The sequence below is a fragment of the Nicotiana attenuata genome, unplaced genomic scaffold (genome assembly GCF_001879085.1).
Source record: "Nicotiana attenuata strain UT unplaced genomic scaffold, NIATTr2, whole genome shotgun sequence".
Classification (NCBI taxonomy): Eukaryota; Viridiplantae; Streptophyta; class Magnoliopsida; order Solanales; family Solanaceae; genus Nicotiana; species Nicotiana attenuata.
The window spans coordinates 29,282-50,623 of record NW_017670735.1 but is presented as its reverse complement, the minus strand read 5'-3'; the positions used below and the strand labels follow the sequence as shown (position 1 = coordinate 50,623).

The 21,342-nt window shown below is 35.9% G+C and overlaps 1 protein-coding gene across 1 annotated transcript in view; it reads left to right on the top strand.

Annotated features, from left to right (window-relative positions):
- The window catches only part of LOC109242795, a 17,055-nt gene extending 16,440 nt beyond the window's left edge, over nucleotides 1-615 (top strand). The window contains exon 2 of the mRNA XM_019409655.1: nucleotides 413-615. The gene's annotated coding sequence lies outside the window, so the exon portion shown is untranslated. The remainder of the gene's footprint in view (nucleotides 1-412) is intronic.
- The last annotated feature ends 20,727 nt before the right edge of the window (nucleotides 616-21,342 follow it).

Here is a 21,342-nt window from a genome sequence, read left to right as displayed (position 1 = left end):
GCTAAAGCACTACTTAGAGACCATGGAAAGAGCATCGCTGGGCGGCGTTTTGTTGTTCAGGTTAGTGCCCTTTTTCTTTAACTTCCTAATATTTTCCCTTGATTCTCTGTCAATACTTTCTTCAACCACAGGAGCAGTGATTTTGACCTCCTTTGACTTTAAGTTCTTTAGCAAACAAACCCACCTCACACCAACCTTTTCCATTGTGGCTTTCACGATTTTGCAGCGATTTGCTTTGTTTTACTTTTTAATTTTTTTTTGCTTTGTTTTAGTTTCTAACTTCACACATGTAGATCTGGATATTTATTTAATTTTTTTTGCTTTGTTTCTTTCAATTATTTCTCACATTATTTGTTAAGCGATTGACTGAAAATGATGTTATTGACTAATTGTGATTTTTTTATTTTTGCAGAATAGGAACAAGCAAAATGAAGGAGAGATGAAGAACGAAGAGCAACATAATTCTCTTTTTTTTTTTAATGTATTTTTTGTATATTTATTTGTTGAGGAACTACTGTAAATTGTCTAATATTAAAGTTATCATATAGTACTTGTTTGTAAAGTTTAGTTTGGTATGAATTTGATTTGTAATGTCAAATTTGTTTTTTTGTTGTATGAGTTATTTAATAAAATTATTTTGAGTCCCAAAAATTTAAATTTTGAAATAGGTATTACAGCATTTATAAACTGCTAGTATTATTTTGTGGCAAATTAATTTTTTTCCCAGAAATTCATTTATACCCAGAAAAGTGTCCGCTTTTCTATTTAAAAAAAAATATTTTCTGGGCAATAGCGTCCAAAGTTGGTCGCTATTTAACCCAGATTTCTCAAAAAGCGATCAACCTTGGTCGCTATTCCATTAAAAAAATAATTTCTGGAAATATAGCGACCAACTTTGGTCGCTTATATTTAAAAAAGATAATTAAATTCTTGNTATCTTTAAAAAAAATTAAAAAAATTAATAAAAAAGCGACCAACCTTGGTCTCTGTTTTCCAGATTTTAAAATATAATATTTGAATTAGAGACCAAAGTTGGTCGCTTTTTTATGATTAATAATAAATAAATAACGTATTTTACATTTAGAGACCAACTTTGGTCGCCAAATTATATTATTAAAATAATAAAGCGACCAAAGTTGGTCGCTATAGTCTTTATCCGGAATATTTGGTCCTTTTAGCTTAGAGATCAAAGTTGGTCGCTAATTAGCTACCAACTTTGGTCCCTAAAGTAAAGGGACCATCAATATAGCTACCATGCCTCTTTGGTCACTTTTTGGTCGCTTTTGGGCTTATAAGCGACCAACTTTGGTCGCTTCTTGCCGGATTTCTAGTAGTGATAATATGATGAGTTTCAGCATAAGTACACTAGAACTCCAGCATAATATACTGGAGTTCCAGCAAAGTATACCGGTCCAGTATAATATGCTGGAAGTTCATACACAAGTGCTCGAATCTCCAGTATATTATGCTAGAACTTTCCATGTGTTGGAGTTCCATCATAATATGCTGGAAGTTCATATACAGGTGCACCGAACTCCAGTATATTATGCTGGACCGGTCTCTGTTGCAGCAAAATAGTGGTTATTTTTTGTTGACTTGGTAAACGCTGGCTATTTTTGAATGACCAGTCCGAAAACTGGCTAAACCGTGCTATTTTTACAATTTTTTTTATCTGTTGGAAAATAATGATACTTTTCTGTATTTAGAAGTACTTTAATTTTAAACTTTTCATTTATTTTTAATGAAATAATTTGAAGTCATACAAATATCTACGATTTGTTTTAGATCATAAGTTTACGAATTATTTCTTTCTTATTTTAATTAATTAGCATCCTAACACAAACTATAGTTAAACTACAATCTTCGTGCATATATATTGGGAAAAGTACAAAACAAGTCTTAAGAAGCACTTGCACATTTTTTGAGAAGAATATTTTTTTTTTTAGGGGGGGGGGGAGGGGGAGGGTTAGAGGGAAGCTAAATACTAGAGATGGCAGGGCAAGGCAAGACTTAACCCACTAAAATTTTGACCCGCCCCGCCCTGCCCCGTTTAGCCTTTTTCCAAATTTTTGCCCTGTCCTGCCCCGCCCTATTAAGCCCTGCCCTGCCCTGCCCCGTTTAAATTTTCTTTCATTTTTTTCTCTTTATTTAAAATTGACGTGCCACTAAAAGTATTTTATTGACATGTAATAGTTTATTTGTATCAGTTGAATAAAATACTCCCTCCGTTTAATATTAAATGATGTACTTTCCTTTTTAGTCTGTTCCAAAATAAATGACACATTTCTAAATTTGGAAATAATTCAACTTTAAACTCCTAATTTTACCCATTTTACCCTTAATGAGAAGCTTTTATAACCGCACAAAAGTCATGGCCCCACAAAGTTTTATCCCTTAAGCTTTTAATACCACAAATTTCAAAAGTCTTTCTTTTTTTCCTTAAACTCCGTGCCGAGTCAAACTATCTCATTTAATTTGAAACGGAGGGAGCATGATTTTTATCGGGAAAATTTCACATAAAAACAAATGGGATCCTTACTTTTTAATTTTATAGTCCATATTTCAATTTACAATCAACTAGCCCAAAAATTATAGGCTAAGATTCAACATCTAACTCCAATAGGTTCTTAAAATTACTATTTAATTTTTAAAAAAGATTGCTAAAGCTTTAAGTTAATTTTCGAATCAGTAAGTGTAACTCAAATATTAGTTCAACAAACCAAATTCATTTGGATGGTGAAAATTAGATTTTTGACAAGTTTAAATATGTGGGTTTAGATTTCGAATTTAATTTTGTGAGAAATTTGGAGTGGGTATTATCTAGAACTATTAGAAATAGTATAAGGAGGTTGTATATAAAATTTGAAGTCATTTAATGGAGATTTGGACTGATTTTGAACAAGAATTGCAACTTGAAATCGTGGAAGAAGTTCGTCTACAACCGCTTGTATAAAGGTGTATAAAAATGTATAATAATGTATAAGATGTGTTTATACACTCATATACACTATTATACAAGATAATACATAATTATACAAAAAACTGACTTCGTCTTCTTCCTTGCGTTTTTTCTGAAATTTAACTCAAATCTTGCTCAAATCTACTCCAAATCACTTCAAATTTAAATTTTGAACTCCGTTTGATATTTTCAATCAATTGGAACAACACCCAATCCAAACAACTAACAAGCTCAAAAAATCTTATTTTTGAAAGCAAAGCTTTGAATGGCTGTAATATCCCATGATTTTTAACCAAGGATATATTAGTCATTTAGTAATTAATCAAAAAAAAAAGAGATGCACAAAAAGAAAGAAAATTCAACCAAATCTAACAAAAAGAACTAATAAACAAAAAAACAAAAAGAAGTATGTAAATGGGCCTTACCCATCGCAACGTGAGGGCATAGGAGAAAAATTAAAAGAAAAAGAAATAAAAGGGCTAAAGGGATTTTGGGATAAAAAGGACGCATTGAAACAGAAGCTTCAATTAGAGTAGAATTGAGATTTAAGAACAAAAAAAAAAAATTAAAGAAGGCTCATCCGGTAAGAGGCAAAGAAAGCAAAGAAGGGATTTTGTTGTCTCAGATTCAACAGAGCATAAGAATTAGAAAGGAGCGCTGGTTTAGTCCTTGTTCCGCAGAACTCCTACCCTACTGGAAAAGTAAATTTACATTCTTGAGTCTCAACGATAAGCTCTAGGTAATTACATATATTTTCCTCCATTTGAAATAGTAGAAATTTGTATACATGATTCTTATAGGACTGAGTAGATATGATTTTGAAATTGGATTAAGAGTTTAAAAGATAAAGTTTAGAAAATTTGGGAAAAACTCATGAGACTTTTCCATGAATTAACTGGGTATATTATATGAATTGGTTGTATTTAATAGATTTTGAATTGGTTTAAGTTAACTGTAGCAGTGACTTGGGATACTGAAATGGGTCTTGATATTCGAGTGGAATAAGAGGGATTAGTTGGGTTATTATAATTCGGTGAATTAGGAGTCAAATATCAAACCTCGAGGGTTGGACATTCTAAATTAGCTATGAATTAGCCTAAACATGGAAATTAACATGAGATCGATATTATGTAATTATAGATTGATTGGAGGAATTTGTGCGAATTGCTCGAGGTGAAGCATTTGGTATTTCGGCACGAGTACTGTGAGTAGTAATCTTACCACAATTTATTTTTTTATAACCTGCATGATTTATATATGATTTTGAAAATAAATGTATTACCGATGCTTTGAAATTGCATGTGGGACAAGTTCTTTACTTGATATGATACCGAACAGTTTACTTGAGATGTTTACCGATTAATCTAAATATTTTCACTGTTACTAGATATGTTTTACCGTTACTTGAGATGTTACAGTTATTTGAAGTATTCTCACTGTTACTAGATATGTTTTACTGTTACTTGAGACATGATTATTGTTACCGAAATAAAATTACAAGATTTGATAAGGAATGATATGCCCTTTATTATTTTGAAAATGCTTTTGTACGAGTATTTACTATTTACAAGAAAGAGTATAAATGGGAGGAGAGTTTGAAGGATCCCGTAGCTAACGGCGGCTTCGTTAGACCTGGTGCACCTTGTATTTACAGATTACCGATTACAGTTATAGCCCTCGCTAGTGGGAAGGTAGAACTAGCATACAGTTATAGTTTTCCCTCGAGTAGGGACCTACAGTTATATTTGACTCCTTTTACGAAGGGGTCCATACAGTGATACATATTACATGATCCTTCCTTAGAAACCTCCCAAACATAAAGATTTGATATGACACAGTGCTTACCGAGTCTATTACTGAATTGTTAAATTGATTCTATTACAGGAAACACATGACTGACTATTATTATTGTTTTTTTTAAAGGGCATTTTAATTTTATGATAGTTCCTAATTATTATTATACAGGCATGTTTTCTGACTTGTCCCCAATTAAAAAAAAAGGTTGTGGTTAAGTGTTATTACTCACTGAGTTAGCGACTCACTCCCCGCTAATTTTTTTCCAGAGACAATAGTTGAAGGGCGAAGATTTCGTTAGTCAGACGCACAAGTTGATAGTTTCTGGTGAGCCCCGCATTTGTTCGCGTGGGCGGAGATTTTATTTATTGTTATAGTCTTTTCTTTGAACTCTTAGAGTCGCTCCATAGTCAAATTTTTTAGTGTCTTGAGTATTCTTCGTTATTATAGATTTATGTTGAGTATCGCCCATTCTTATCAAATTTGGAGATAAAGTAGTATTTCTAGTTATTGGTGGGTGGACTATTAAAGGTAGATATTTATTTTGGTTAATTGATAAGGTCATTGTCATTTGAATTGCTATTAGGATGTTTGGTTGCTGATTTGAGACAGGGAAATTTTTTGGGATAGTCCAAAAACAGGGAAAACTCTGTCCAATTTTCTAAAATACCGATGAGGCTTACTTGGGGGCACTTGCTCCCAGGTGCCGGTCATCATCCTAAATTGGGTCGTGACAATGGCCTTCAATGGTGGAATGTTGAATCTTCAATTTTCTTACATTGCAAGCAGGTGACACAGGGAAGAAGCAGTAATGGCGGACGGTCCCTTGAAGCATATGTAGAAGATGTGAGAAGAAAAGAGAGTAAAAGCAATGGTTGTGAGAACATAGATTTAACTCCATAGCTTTTAGAAGCAATAGTTGTAAGAAAACAGATTTTAAATTTGCTAGTGCTTTCAAAATATGTAAAAATATGGGCTAAGTCAGGTAAAACTTAAAAGAGGATTTGGCATTGCATAACAACTTAGTCCAAATAATTGGCAGAAAAATGGCCTATCTTTTAGCATTTTGGCACACGTAGCCTAAAATTTAACATTTAAATGAATCTTCTCTCTTCTAAATGGTCCAAACCACTCACCCCTAAAAAATAGTTTTTATTTCCTTTTTGTTAGAATTCGAAAATCTTTCAAGATTTTCTCCCAAATCTCTACAATCTTTTTTCTAGGTTTTAGATTATTTCTCATAAGCATTAAAAATGTTAAAAATTATAAATATAGTTTGTATATCATAGTGTATATCCAAGTGTATAACACAAATAAATTTTATTTTCTGTATATCATACTGTATAACGTGTTAAATAGCGTGTATACTATATTACAACTTATTTTTTTTTTTTGTATATATCAAAAATTTTTTTCCTTCGGTAGTTGTCTATAATTTATATTATCTTTATATCCAAGTGTATCACAAAAAAATATATTATATTATTGTATATCACATTGTATAACACATAATAAAACGTGTATAGCAAAATATATATCACAAATTTATTATCCTTCTTTGTATATATTAAAATGTATATCAAAATATTGCTTTCCTTCTTGCATATACCAGTGTAATAATATATATAATATATATATATATATATATATAATATATATATATATATATATATATATATATATATATATATATATATATATATATATATATATATATATGTGTGTGTGTTGTGTGTGTGTGTGTGTGTGTGTGTGTGTGTGTGTGTGTGTGTTTGGACCTCGAAGAATTGTATGCACATATTAATTTGTCGCTCTATATTAGAGCTTTGCTCCTCTGTACTTGATGGGTAATACTGAATAAATCAATGTAATTAATCCACCATTTTAATCTCATTTGGAATAGGAAGGGAGAGAGGGAGGGAGGGAGGGAATGGGGGAGGCAGCGAACAAGAAGGGGGAGCGGGACCAGCGAACAATAAGAGGGAGGGCAGCAAACGGTTAGGAGAATAAATAATAAAATAGGGTAGTTTTTAGGATTTGGCTATATAATGCCAATTATTTGGGGCTACCTTTGCCAAAACCTAATATAAGGCTAAAAATTTGCCAATTCCCCTTATGTGTTGTCATCAGATGTCGTTTTTTCAACTTAAAAATATGGGCCTTTTTTTGTTATGGTATGAAGTCAAGTGTATTTTCTTGTAATTTTTTCATTTTTATCAATATTATAGTATAGCTTATTAAAGAGTAAATCCCCTTAAATTAATGCTTCAGCACAAGTAAATAGCTATCTGCCTAAGTCACTTTTGAAATTTTTGCCCTGTCCTGCCCTAACCCATTATTGTTTTGGACTTGGTTATTTGATAGAATATGAATACTTCTTTCTTTTGATGTCATTTTTTCCCTCCTTTTACCCCCTCCCTAGCTCTCCACTTTTGCTGCATTGGTGACTTGAACTCGCAATTTTTGAATTGGAGGTGGAGGGTGCTTACCACTTAAGCAATCCCCTTTTTGTCAATCTTGATGTCATGAATATTGGCATAACCTTATGGAATTTGTTAATGATATTTGCATTGTATGAAAGTTTTAACTGATGCAAACCCCATACTTAACATACGGGCAAATGACCTCTTCGCGGATGTCATAGCCTTAAGTGCTTTAAAATTGCGTTGTTTTATTTATTTATCAATAAAGAATAAATTAATGAGGATATCATAAAAATATACTGCTATATTTTTCGAGAGGGGAGATTTTGGACACCACAGCTGTGAGAATGTCAAAGTTGTGACTTGCGCATGAGTAGCGTACATGGAAATATATCCATCATTTATCATGGTTGAGACCTTGTTTTTGTTAATTATATCTGGATTATTAATATTAAAAAAGATGTATATCGCACATTCATATAAGAGCTTGAAGAAACGTGAACTGGAGAGGAACTTATTCGTTTGCACTAAAAGTGTCGAAATTATAAAATTGCCACAAAACATGGCAATCGTCATAATTTTTTCATGTGGGAAAATTCTAACAGCATACTTCAAAATTTTGGCAGCGACTTCAAACTTCTGGTAGCAGGACTATTTTACCAAAAAAAATTAACGGGATCAAAATATAAACGACAGTCCTGAAAAGGTCCATCTGGCGTAATTTAACCTATGCGGACCATTTGAATATAAATTGTGCTTCCTCTTTTTCTCACTGGCCTGCGATAATTTAAGAAAAGGAAATTGTTTGCGCTTTTGAAAATTTAACTTTGTTTTTTTATCTAAGTAAATGAATTCCGTTCAATATGGTTGTCCAATGTAAGAATGCATCCAAGAGTCATTTAGTGGTCAATGAAGTAGGCGATATTTTAAAGACCGGGTTCAAATCCCAATATTGGTTATTTTCTTCTACTATGCCTAAGCTTTGGTGGGCAAATTAGTTATGTGGTATCCAATGGAACAATTGAGATGCGAAAACTGGCTCTAATAGCGGCAACATAAAAAATATGCTACGTATTATTCACCAAAAATGTAAGCCAAGATTGTCGGAAAAATTGGGTTAAAACGTAAAATTCTTGATTGCAACATATTTTTTTCTTCAATTAATCCTAATTATCCATCATGATTCTATGGAAGGAAAGGTAAAGTTGAAACTAAAGCGGGTCTAAGCCATTTCACCTTGAGATTTTTCTGCCTCGAAGCAATGCTAATTAATTTCAGAAGGCAAGGAATGAAGCAAAGTGAGCTCAATCACTGGATCTTCCAACTCTATGGTTGGTACAGTGCCTTTTCAAAAGGTTATATATGTTCTCTCATGAAAGAATGTCAATATGATTTTTCATAAATGGATGTGTTCGTTTGAACACAATACATGTCTATTCTTTTTTTTGTTTTTTTTAACGTTAAAAGGAAGCTTATATTACTTAAACAAAAGCATTACATAATTGTCACATAGTCCCGAAGGACATTACAATTGTTTATAGCAGCTAGGCTATTACAAACATTGGTAGGTAAAAACTTAGTACCAAAACATACTCCTTGCTTGTCCTTTTCAACAAAAAAAGGTAGATGAGCAAGGTACACACATCTTGTAGGCTTGAAGTGGTTTATGGCTTCCTTTGCTAGGATGTGCTACACCATTTCCTTCCCCGAAGTTATGCCTGATCGTTGGTATTTTCAATTGGTGCATTAATGACCTGCAATTGAGCAACGTATTGTTAGTTAGGGCATTGTCCTCATTTAACAATTTTATCATTTCTGAGGAGTCCGATTCTATTTCCAGTTGGGGGAACATCATATCCAAAGCAATTTTAAGACCTTGCTACAGTGCTAGTAGTTCTTCCTGCAAAGAAGATGCTGCATAATATTATTTATAAAAGCTCATGATCCAGTCGCCGTTGTTATTTCTAAAGGCTTATTTATCCCTGCATGCAATTTTCTTTTGCGAAGGCACCATCTATATTAAGCTTAACTGTGTTGTGAAGGGTCTTAGACCATCCAATCTCTATTCTGATTTTGGTTTGTTGGAGGGGATTTCCTTCCGTGAAGAAATTCTATTCCCATGATTGATGGAGAACTTGTGTTACACAAAGATCAAGGTCCAGGTTATTAAAATTGCTATTATTCCTATTTTTTCAAAGGTTCCAAATGGCAAACGGGAGAATATTTGCACATTGGTAATGCTGGTTTCTACCTTGCAAAGAGGAATTTTTTAAGACAATTAACCAACAAGAGTTATTAAGAGTAAGATCCATACTTAATCCAAGATTTCTCCAGAAGCGAGTTGCTATAGGACACTCAAGGAAGATGTGAGGAGCATCTTCTGGCCCTTGTTTGCAAATGGGGCATTTGGCCTCAATATTCATTCCAATATGATGGAGGAAAGCTCTACATGGAATACGGTTATGCATGCATTGCCAGACAAAGAATTTAATTTTATTCGGGCAATGTAGTTCCCATATCCAAGTGAAATCAGGCTTTGTGGTAGGGTTAGTGGAAGAGAGAAGCATGTAACAAGATTTCGTAGTAAAAATTTCACTACTGCTAGGATCCCAAGTCGTATGATCCCTCCCAATTTATTAGGAATAGGAGTGGCTTTAATAATACTAATTAAAGAGCTTGGGAACACAAAAGAAATTTTGGATATGTCCTAGCTATTACCATTCACGAGATCTTGTAAAGAGAGATTATTATCTAGTCTATGTAAAGGACCTTCTATACTGCTTCTAAGACTAGAGTTATTATGGATCCATCTAGAGTTCCAAATATTAATATTAGAGGTTTTGCTAGGGTGCCACATAATACCTTGGTTGCAACTTCCATCCTTTCACAAGAGCGAACCAAATAAAGGAAGTATTAATAAAAGATTTTTTCATAGCGTACTAACTGGTAATTAGTTGGGCCCAAGGGTTTTTGGGATAATTAAGGAGTCTCCATGTCAGAATTGTGAGCATCACTAAGTTTTTTTTGTAGGTTGTACGAACCCTAGACCCCCTTCTGATTTGTCTTGAGTTAACGTCTTCCAGTTTACAAGATGAATCACAAAGTCCCTTTGAATCTTGTCTATTTGGTTTAAGATTTAGTAGGGAGCATAGTATATTGCATGAGATGAGTCGGGATAGAACTTAGGGTAGAGGTTGCTAATGGTGTTCTACCCTCTATATTTAGAAGGTTTGATTTTCAATGAGATAGTCTCATATGCATTTTATCAATGACAAACTGGAAATCTTTGGGCTTTGGCTTATGGTTTAATTGTGAAATTCAAGATACTTACCAAATTCAAAACTTAATTTCATGTTGAACAAATTGTCAAAATAGAAAGTAATACTTTGAGGGCATTTTTTAGAGAATATTAGCCTAGATTCACATAATTTATTGATAGGCCAGCTTCTTCTGAAAATAGGTTTAAGCATCGCTTAATACAGTCACCCATTTCGTGATTAGCCTTTCCAATTAGAGTAATATCATCGGCAAAGAAAAGATGGGAGAAAGTAGGACCTTTAGGACTAATTTTAATAGGATCCCAGAGCATGGTATCAACCTGATTGTCAATAAGCCTTGAGAAAAGTTCCATACATAAGATAAATATGTATGGAGACATAAGATCTCCTTGACGAATTCCTCTAGTAGGACTAAAGTAATTAGTCTTAGTGTCGTTAACAAGGATGTCAATATTGCTATTACTTATACAATGCATAATGAGTTTGGATATTTTAGGAGGGAAGTTAAAGAAGTTAAGGGTTTTATAAATAAAGTCCCATTCCAATTAGTCAAAAGCCTTTTCAAGATCTATTTTTAAAAGCATATCAAACTTAGAACTATTGGAGGTGCGCATATTGTTAAGAAGTTCTTGTATAATAATAGCATTGTACAAGCTCTCCTATTTTTTTATAAAGCTAGTTTGGGTAGGACTAATAAGGTTGGGAAGCAAAAGCTTAATTCTATTGGCTATAATTTTAGTAATAATTTTGTAAGCGGTGTTACAAAGGCCAATAGGTCTAAATTTTTAGGTGATTGGCATTATTAATTTTGGGAATGAGGCATAGATAGGTATCATTAGTACCCATTGGAAGGGACCGAGTTTCAAAGGCTTTGTAGCAAAAGCTTTTCACTGAGTTTTCAACTATATTTCAATATTTTTGAGAAAAGAAAGGATGAATCACATCTGGACCGGGTGCCTTAAAGGGTTTAAAAGAAAATATAGCATTAGTGGCTTCCTCAGATGTTAGAGGTCTATCAAGGATTCCTGAATCGACCATTGGTAAATTAGTGGCATGATTCTTAAAGACGTCCCTCTTTGTAACACTATTAGACGTTGTGTAGGCTTTTTCAAAGTAATTAAAAGTATGTTCAAGAATAGACTTGGCATCAGTGATCCAGTTGCCAATGTCATTTTTGAAATACATTATAGAGTTGTGACATTTTCTATTGGAAGCCATAATATGGAAGAATTTAGTATTAGCGTCACCTTCATTAGACCAACTAATACGAGAACAAAGCTTCCAGAAGTCTTCTTCCATTTTAAGAATAGCATTGTACTCTTGTTGGAGTTGCATTTCAAGGTTCATTAAAAAGAAATTGTTATGATAGTTAGGGGAGGTTTGAATGTCGAGTAAGCGAGCGAGAATTCCTTTTTTCTTTTTAAAAATGTCACCAAAAGTATTATTCTTCCAAGAAATTAGATTTTCCTTAAGAATATTATGAGACCTATTTAGGTCGTTCGTCCTCCAACTGTCTCGAACAATATTCATGAAACTGGATGTTTAAACCAAGTTGTTTCTAATCTAAAGGGTTTACCGTTATAGCAAATATTTTTAGGAGTTAAGTGGAGTAGCAAAGGGTTATGGTCCGAGTGAGTTTTGGAAAGATGGACCACAACAGCTTTAAGAAAAATATTAATCCAATCATTATTGACAAAAACACTATCAAGTCTTTCGATGATTAGCTTATTAATTTTCCTACTATGATTGGATCAGATATATTTACACCCTTTAAATCCTAAATCTAAAATGTTACAGTTATTAATACTAGTCTATAATCAAGAGCTACGTCTACGATTAGTAGTGTTACCTCCAAGCTTATCATTTTCACTAATAATATCATTGAAATCTCCTCCAAGTAGCCTGGGTCCTTTGTAATTTTCATGAATATTCTAAATATTATTCCAAAGGGTATTTCTATTACCTATTTTAGTGCTAGCATATATAGAGAAAAATAACCAAGAAGTATTTATGGGGCGTACTTCAATGTTGGCATGGATTTCTTGATTCCTTCAAACAAAGTTGTTCACATTGACCACGTTGGAGTTCCACAGAATAACCATTCCTCAAGAAAGACCCTCTGCTGGGACTTCGATCATTTGAGAGAATGAAAAATCATTAAGCAAAGAGATATGATTTTCCATTCTAGTTTCGAGCAAAGTCACCATGCACGAATTGTGGGTATCGATCATTTCCCTAAAATTCCTCTTAAATGTATCATTGTTAACCCCCCCCCCCCCCCTTATGTTCCAAATGATAATGTTAGTTGGACGATAAATCATTTCTACTTGATTTTGGTTGGGGTTGTTGCCATTCTCCATCACTCTGTGTGGTAGAGATAGTGGATTCCTCCGTTATGAGGGTACCAATATCATTGCATGGCTTCCCACTGTTGGGTCCTGTGGGCCTGACATCCATCGACCACTTGTAAAGTGTCAGGGAGCAGTTGAGAATATATCTCTTCTCTAGAATCTCCCTGAATAGATAAACTTTTACCCCGTTTAAGCTTGAAAATTCCACTATTTGTTCTGACCCCAGCAAATTCATTTCCTCTGCATTCTCTATTTGTTGGTCTTCTTGTTCTGGAACATTAGGATGCGGTTGTTGTTGAGGAGCATTTTGTGGAGCATGTGGAGGAGCACTTGGTGGTGCATGTGGTGGATGATAGTTTGCATGGGGTTGAGCATTTGTCTGAGTTGAGCATTGTTGATTAGGGTGGTCCATGGCATGAATATTGGATTCATGTTTGAGATCTCTCCTGGGGGAAAGAATGGAAGGTCCGCTGCCATATTTTGAGTTTCTTGTGGGTTGACGTGTGGTGGCAGACTCCATTGAGTCCTCATTGACTGAGCTAGGCTCGTGTTCATTGATGGATTCAATGGGTGTAGTATGTTGTTCAACCAGACATGGTTGAGATAGTTGCTCATGGCCATGTGCATCCCGTCAAATACTAGTTGAGCAAGGAAGTGAGAGTTTTGGAGTACTATCACAGTCTCTTGCCCGTCCGGTATCATGTTGAACGATATTGCATGGGTCATTAGGCCTTGTTCTATCCAAGAAAGGGGTTGATGATCTTGTGGTAGTGGAGGTTGGACAAAGAAGATTTGGTTTCCCCTTAGTGAAGTTTGAGGTGGTGATGGATTTGACAATGCGTGGGCTCTTTGGTGTCTTATGATTTGGATTAGGCGATATCTCCTTCGTTGAATTACTTTATTATTGGCATTGTTGGTGGAAGTGTGTTGATTTATATTGGAGTGATCAAGGGTATTTTCTGGGGTAGACAATGGGTTACTAGTGGGTAGCTCCCCAATTATTAACTCTATTTGCATGTCTTCTGAATTACTTGGGGAGATGGTTTTAAAGGGATTTTGTAAAGATTTCTCCCTTAGCACGTGGTTATCCTCATTGGCCATTTGTGGAGTAATGGGATGTTCTTGGGATAGGTGTTGAGGCTGTTTATGGATATGCAAGGAAAATTATCATTAGTAGAAATATTTTGGATGACTGTCGCATTTAGTGAGACATTGGAACTAGTATTAGGCGTGTTGGTAGAGTTAATTAGGTAATTATTATTGCTAAGAAGGGGATAATTATTTTGCATGTAAATTAATCGGGCATTCTTTTTGTTTACCACGTGCTCATCCGGGCTAGCATATGGGGCCACGTCTAATGACATGCATTCTATCTCATTAGCAATAGGAATTATGTTTTCAATTTCTTTTATTTCCGACAGATTGTCCAAGATTGAGAATTTGTTTCCAGTGGCAGAATAGGTCTTAGGCTTAGGATTATTTGCTAAGCTTTTGTTAGGAGAAATCTTGTTGGTTACGTTATTAGACAATATTTTGCCAACTGATTTTGCATTAAAGAAAAGTGAGTGAGAGTTACCTGGCGTGCTTGTATTGGGATCTTGGAACTTACCTGATTGTTGGGGTGGCTCCTTGATCCTATGATTTGGATTCTTCTTTTTGGAGAAGCTAACCTGATAGAAACTAAGCGTCCACCAGACTGTATAGAGAACCAGATTCTCTATCAGTTCCCATTGTAAGCAACAGACTGTAAAACCAAACAGTATAGGGAATCAGGTTCTCTAATTGTTCCCACAATAACTCGACAGTAAATAACAAACACAGAGAATTTTTACGTGGAAAAATCCCAACTCAAGGGGACAAAAACCACGACCTACACTTGTAGGCTTTCAACTTCACTAACTTGTAAACACACTATTACAAGCCACTTTGTAATGACTCTATTACATGACTTCAACTCAACTAACTTGTGATACACTTACCACAAGCCACTTTGTCACTCACTAGTTACAAAGACTTCAACTCAACTAACTTGTGATACACTTACCACAAGCCACTTTGTCACTCACTAGTTACAAAGACTTCAACTCAACTAACTTGTGATGCACTTACCACAAGCCACTTTGTCATTCACTAGTTACAAAGACTTCAACTTATGACTAACTCTAGTCACAACACAAACTCAGAAAGTTTATGGTTTTACAAAAGGGTTCCTACACAATGCTTCTAACTAAGCTAAGTAGGAGTTACAAATGAAGAACAAATAACAAAGACTCAACAAACCTAAGGACTTAAGATATCTTAAATCTTTGGATCTGGTCCTTGAGGTTGTAGCAGCTTTGTTCTTGAGAGAGGTTATGGCTAGCACTTGAGAGAATATTTTCTTTTGATTTTGCAAGTGTTCGAGTGATCAGATCCCTTGCCTTATGTTGATAATATGTGTGTGTGATGCCATCAAGGATGATGTAATAAAGTGACCTTTAGTTTGGTCTTAGCAAGCTACAGCTATGCTGCTGTACTGCTGCCAGACGGTACAGTGCAGCAGCTTTTACAGCTATAGAGTTGATTGTACAACGACGAGGGAAACTGATCCCTATCTGCTCCCTCTGTTGTTTCCTTATCTGATTTCATTGAGAATTGAACCAGACATCTGACTAGTTATTCGGAGTGCAAGGGAACTTAATTGTATCAGATTCCTTATCTTGTTCTCTCATGAAGTAAGTTGTTTTACCTTCCTTGATTGTATTTATACATGTATGACATCACTTACAATGATGTAAGCAAGGTAGATAAAAAGCCTTCCACAGAAAGTTGACTGCTGCACTATTCCAGTACAGTAGCGTGTCCAGGCAGCAACTTTCCAGCTAGAGAGTTGACTTCATACAGTCTCCTCAGGAACTGATAGGGACATGTTCCCTCAGTTGTTCCTTCCACTCTGAAGAGTTGAGTTATATCCCACATTGGATCCCAACCTAGAACTTTGTGATCCCAAGGTCTTGTAAATGCGTAACAGGCTCCTTATCTGGTTCTGGATGGTAAGTTTGTTAGATCATCAAAACATGAAGTAAAGTAATTATGCCCAAAGTACTTGTAACCTATCAATTTCCCCTTTTTTGATGATGATTAACTTAGAATTGATATTCCCCCTGAGAACCGGATCTCCACATTGTTCCCCCTACAAATCAGCCATATCAAAACCTAAAGAACTGATCACAACTGGTCCCTCAAGACTGTTTGGCAAATCATCAAAACTCAAAATACCATAACTTATCAATTTCTCCCTTTTTGATGATGACAAACCCAAAATTGATATAAAACTTGAGAACCAGATTCCTGGTATGTTTCCCTGCAGATCATACCTATAATCAACATATTATAAGCAATAACATTCCCCCTGCGAAGCAGAGCTATCTTTCATGCACAACACAACATATCAATTAAATTCTGTTCCTCCCCCATGTTGACACCTATATAACTATATAACTTCCCCCTTTTGGCATCATCGAAAAGAATAACATAAGAAGCACAACCAAAAAGAAGTTCAGCGATATTAACTCATGCCACTTGGGCAACACAACATAAACACTAACAAGAACAACAAGTGAATGTCATTGCACAAAATAGAGTGATTGCCCATAGTAGAGTAATTATAATAAAAGCACGGTAGTTTCAACAATACATGATATGACAATTTAAACAACTAAAGTACCAATGTCATCAAATATAGGAATCAAAAGAAGATAAGAAATCAAGGAAATTTGGAAGGAGTGAAAGACATGGATCACTGGGCAGGAGGAAAAGTAATGGAATAAGGTCTTGATGAGCTTGTCCATTCGTTCATTCACTTTCCTTTGATCAATGATCATCCGCTCTCTCAGTTCCTCCACATGTTTCCTCAATCTTTCATTCTCACCCTTCAACTTAGCATTCTATTCTGCCGAGGGTCTACGAGGACCTGGTTCTCAACCTATCTGAGTAGGTTGAACCATCAATTAGAGCACCAAGAATCTCCCCAAGCTTCTTCTCATCAAGAACAAACTCAGTCCCAAGCACATATAGCATCAGAGTATTACATAAAACATAGAAGTTTTTACTTCTTCTTCATAAACGTTGGGACTTGGAGGAACAAAGAGGTGATTCTATTTTTGGAACTCAACAATGTCAAGAAGTTCCTCCATTTTTCAGCAATATCAGAGTCAACACTCTGCCTAATAGCACTTTTTGAGACTTCAGAGTCTTCTACCTCTCCAAACCTAATAACTCAACCTTTTGCTTCTGTAAGGAACCAGGTTCCTCACTTACACTACCGTTTCTACCCCTGAGCGGCCATGTCTCCCTCTCTTTCTTCTCAATCTGTTTACCCTAATCATCTGCTGCATCTTTCTCAGCCAATTTTCTTTTCTCCAATTTTTTTTTTTACATTTCACTCTCTCCTCCACAATCACATCAGCAGGTCACACCACTTGATTATCAATCAGCCTACTTTTCATCAATCCTGTTTACTGGATCAAAAGTTCGTTTAAGCACAAAACTCAAAAAAAATATCATCATTAAAATTGACTTCCTGAGAAGGACTTGAGGGATCAGGTCCCTCATTCAGTTCTCATATTTACCAATTTCTCCATCCTTCAAGACTTCCACAAATGCAGCAACTATTTCGGCCTCATGCATTAGAATATTAGATCTACCGTGTTCCCTTTCAGTTAAACTTCCATCAAAATCTACCAAAGACTTCTTGGGGTTTTGATTCACATGGAGTTAGGATTTTGGAAAGTGACAGAGTTGGGTTCACTTCTGGCATATTGGAGAGAAGGATTCTTTTGAGACAAGGTTGATTTTGGTTTTGAAGAAAGGGATCGGTTTTGGTTGGGTGTAAGATAGAGAAGTGGTTTTTTGGGGAAACGGGTCAGTTGAGAAGAGGTTTAACATATTGGACTTCAAAAATCAGGAGAGAGGCAGGATAAAGGCGGTAATAAGTTGATGACATGACACTTCAGCAACTTAAAAAGGCATATAAGTATTGAAGAAACCACTAACCTGAGTCGCATGAACCAGGTTCCTTGACTATTTTTGGAAATCTGAGCAAAGACTTCTAGAAGTGCAATGTCACTCTTACTTGTTTTTGTCCTGAAACTACCATATGTGTATACCTGTAACAGCATAGATTTGAGTTAGATGTTGCCGAAAAACACTTTTTAGCATTGTACCTTTCCTTCTTAACATAGCCAATCATCGAGGACCAGGTCCTTAGTTGAGCTTAATCAACCCCAACTCCAGACAATTTCTTTCAAAATGTTCCCTGCTCAGTGCCTTGGTGAAACTGTCTGCTACCTGGTCCTCCATCATCTAGAACCTCATACAAATCAGAACCTTTCCAACATTATCCCTCAAAAAGTGATGTCGCACATCAATGTGCTTTGTCCTCTTGTGTTGTACCAGGTTCAAGCTGTAAATACACCAAAGTCTTCAAGATGTTGCTTGATCTATACTAGTTGAGCACAAAAAGAAGCAGCAACCACGTATTCAGCTTCAGCAGTAGGAAGAGCCACACAGTTTGTCTCTTTGTACTCCATTAGATCAAGCATGACCCTAGAAAATGTGCCGTTCCAGATGTGTTATTTCTATCCACCAGATATTCAACATAATCAGAATCAGCATATCCAACCAAGTCAAAGTTATCTCCCGAGCGATAGTAGAGAACCAGGTCCTGCATCCCTTTGAAATATATTAGGATTCTCTTGGCAGCTTTTAGATGAGATTCATTTGGATTGGATTGAAACTCAGCACAAAGAGCCATACTAAAAACAATATCTGGTCTGCTACAAAAGTGACCCCATGATACCTCTATATGATTTACAGGGGAACCAGGTTCATCTATGTCTAGACGAGTAGCTGTGGCGATGGGAGTGTCAATGATTTTTGATGTCTCCATGTCAAATCTCTTCAGCAGCTTCTTGATGTGGTTCTGTTGTCTTATCATTGTCCCCTTGGGAGTTTGCTTCACTTGTAAATATAAGAAGAAATTCAGTTCCATCATACTCATTTCTAACTCACTTCCCATAAGTTTTCCAAATTCTTCACATAGAGAGTCAACTGTTGCTCCAAAGATGATGCCATCAACACAGATCTGCACAATGAGCAGGTTCCTTCCTTGTTTCTTCAGAAAAAGAGTGTTGTCAATTTTTCCTCTTGTAAAGCCATTTTCTAGAAGGAATTATGACAACCTTTCACACCAAGCACGTGGAACCTGCTTTAACCCATACATAGCCTTTTTGAGTTTAAAAATGTGCTTCCAAACTCATCAAGTTTGTTTCTGAATACCAACCTGGCTCTTATAATAGTTCTGTCAGCAGGTCGTAGAACCAGGTTCCACACACTGTTCCTCTCAAATTAACGGAGCTCTTCTTGAATAGCTGTAATCCAGTCTGCATCTTTCAATGCTTCCTTGATATTCTTGGGCTCTATTTAAGAGAGAAAGGCTGAGAAGGCAAGTGAGTTTCTTGTCTTTGATCTAGTTTGAATTCTTCAGCAGCTGGAGTTCCATGTACAACATCCACAACTCTATTTTCTGCTTCAGATATTGTGATTGAGGGACCAGGGTCCTCTATGTCGGCTGGAGTCTCATCTTCAGTTCTGAGGAACAAGGTCCATGTTAATCTGGGGTAATCATCCACAATGACAAAAATATGTACCTCTTTCCTCCTCTACATGGCACCCTCACAGGTCCACATAGATCCATATAGAGGAGATCAAGTGGCCTTGAGATGCTAACTTCATTTTTGGCATTGAAAGAGCATCTGACTTGCTTTCCTTTTACACATGCATCACACACCTTGTGATCCTTGAAGCTTGACTTGGGCAGACCACGAACCAGGTCCTTCTTGACCAATTTGTTCAGCAGCGTGAAACTTGCATGACCCAGCCTTCTATGCCATAATTCAGCATTATCATCAACAGCACTCATACAGCTAAGATTCCTTGTCACAGATTTGGGAAATACCCAGCAAGCTATACCTTAACCCCTTCACGAAGTATGCATTTTCAATAGGGTGGGAAAGAGACTTCCCGATCCTTCCAACTCCCAGAATTTATCCCTTGTTGTCATTTTCAAAGGATACACTCTCTCCCTGCAGGGCCTTCAGTGAAAGGAAATCATTTGTACTTCCAGTCATGTGCTTCGAGCAGCCGCTATCCATGTACCACTGTTGACTGCTCCCTTTCATTGTTCCCTGCACAAGGAAATCAAGGGTTAGACTTAGGAACCCAAACAAGTTTGGGTCCCTTGTAATGAGGAAAGGGGTGAATGAGGGCTCTTTTTGTCCAAGGAGGCATTATGTATTTTTTATGTGAAGGACCAGGTTCCCTAGCAGCAGTTACTTTTTCAGCAAAAACTTTGTTTTTCTGTTGAGACTGAATTCTGGCTTTACAATTTTCTTTAAAGTGCCCAGTGTTGCCACAGTGAGTGCAAAGCCACTTGTCAGGAACAGTAACGTACTTGCTATGAGGGTTGTAGGGAGTCTTTTCCCTTTGGAACCCGATTCCCTGCCTGTTTTCCCCATCGTTGGTGTACATGGCAGTGATAGCATCAGAGGACCAAGTCCACTTAAGTGATTTTTCAAGATCACTCTTCACTCTTCATAGTTCTTCCTGAAGTTGGTTGTTTTTCTCAAGCTCAACACACAGACTAGACTTCACTGAATTTAACTCACTTTCAAGCTTAATATGTGCCTCACTTGCAACTTCCTTTCCCTTTTGAGAATTTTCAGGCCTACTTTCCATTTTAAGTTCCTCAATTGTTTCCTTTAAGTTTACAACCACCACTAATAGGTCATCTTTCTCATGCTCAATGTTAGCATTACTCTAGGTTAAAACCTCTTTTTCTTTCTTCAGACTCTCAATGGTTTCCTCTAAGTCTACCACCACAACTAATAGATCTTCTCTAGATTGTTTTGCTTCTCCCAGTTCCACAGTTAAGGTATCTTTATCATTTATAAGACTATGATATGCATCAATTAAAACATTTGCCAAAGACATAAGTTTTTTCGGAGAATAATACTTTAGATTTCTTTGAACATCAAAGAAGTTTACCTCATCATCATCATCTTCTTAATCCTCATCAGATTTTGCCATCAATGCAAATATGGAATCATATTTTGCAGCTTTGCTTTCAACGGCCATCGTGGAGGTGTCTGCCTGTTTATCATCACCCTCAGATTCACTAGAGGAATCTCCCTAGGCATCCAGAGCTTGGTTTACAATATTATCAGCGAACTCTCTTCTCTCGAACTTTCTGTCGGGGACCGGGTTCCTCTTAACCATCTTGTCAGCATTGTATTTGTTATGGTCCTGATTGTGGAGAGGATAATCTTTTATGAAATGTCCTGGCTTTCTGCACTTGTGACAATAATCGTATCATTTACTGTTTCTGCTATAGCGTCCCTTCTTGGGAATGCCTCCATTTCTACGAACTATTTTCTGAAATCTTGGTGGTTTGTCTGTTGATTGACGTTCCTCGAAGTTTGGTGGAGCAACCATGTAGA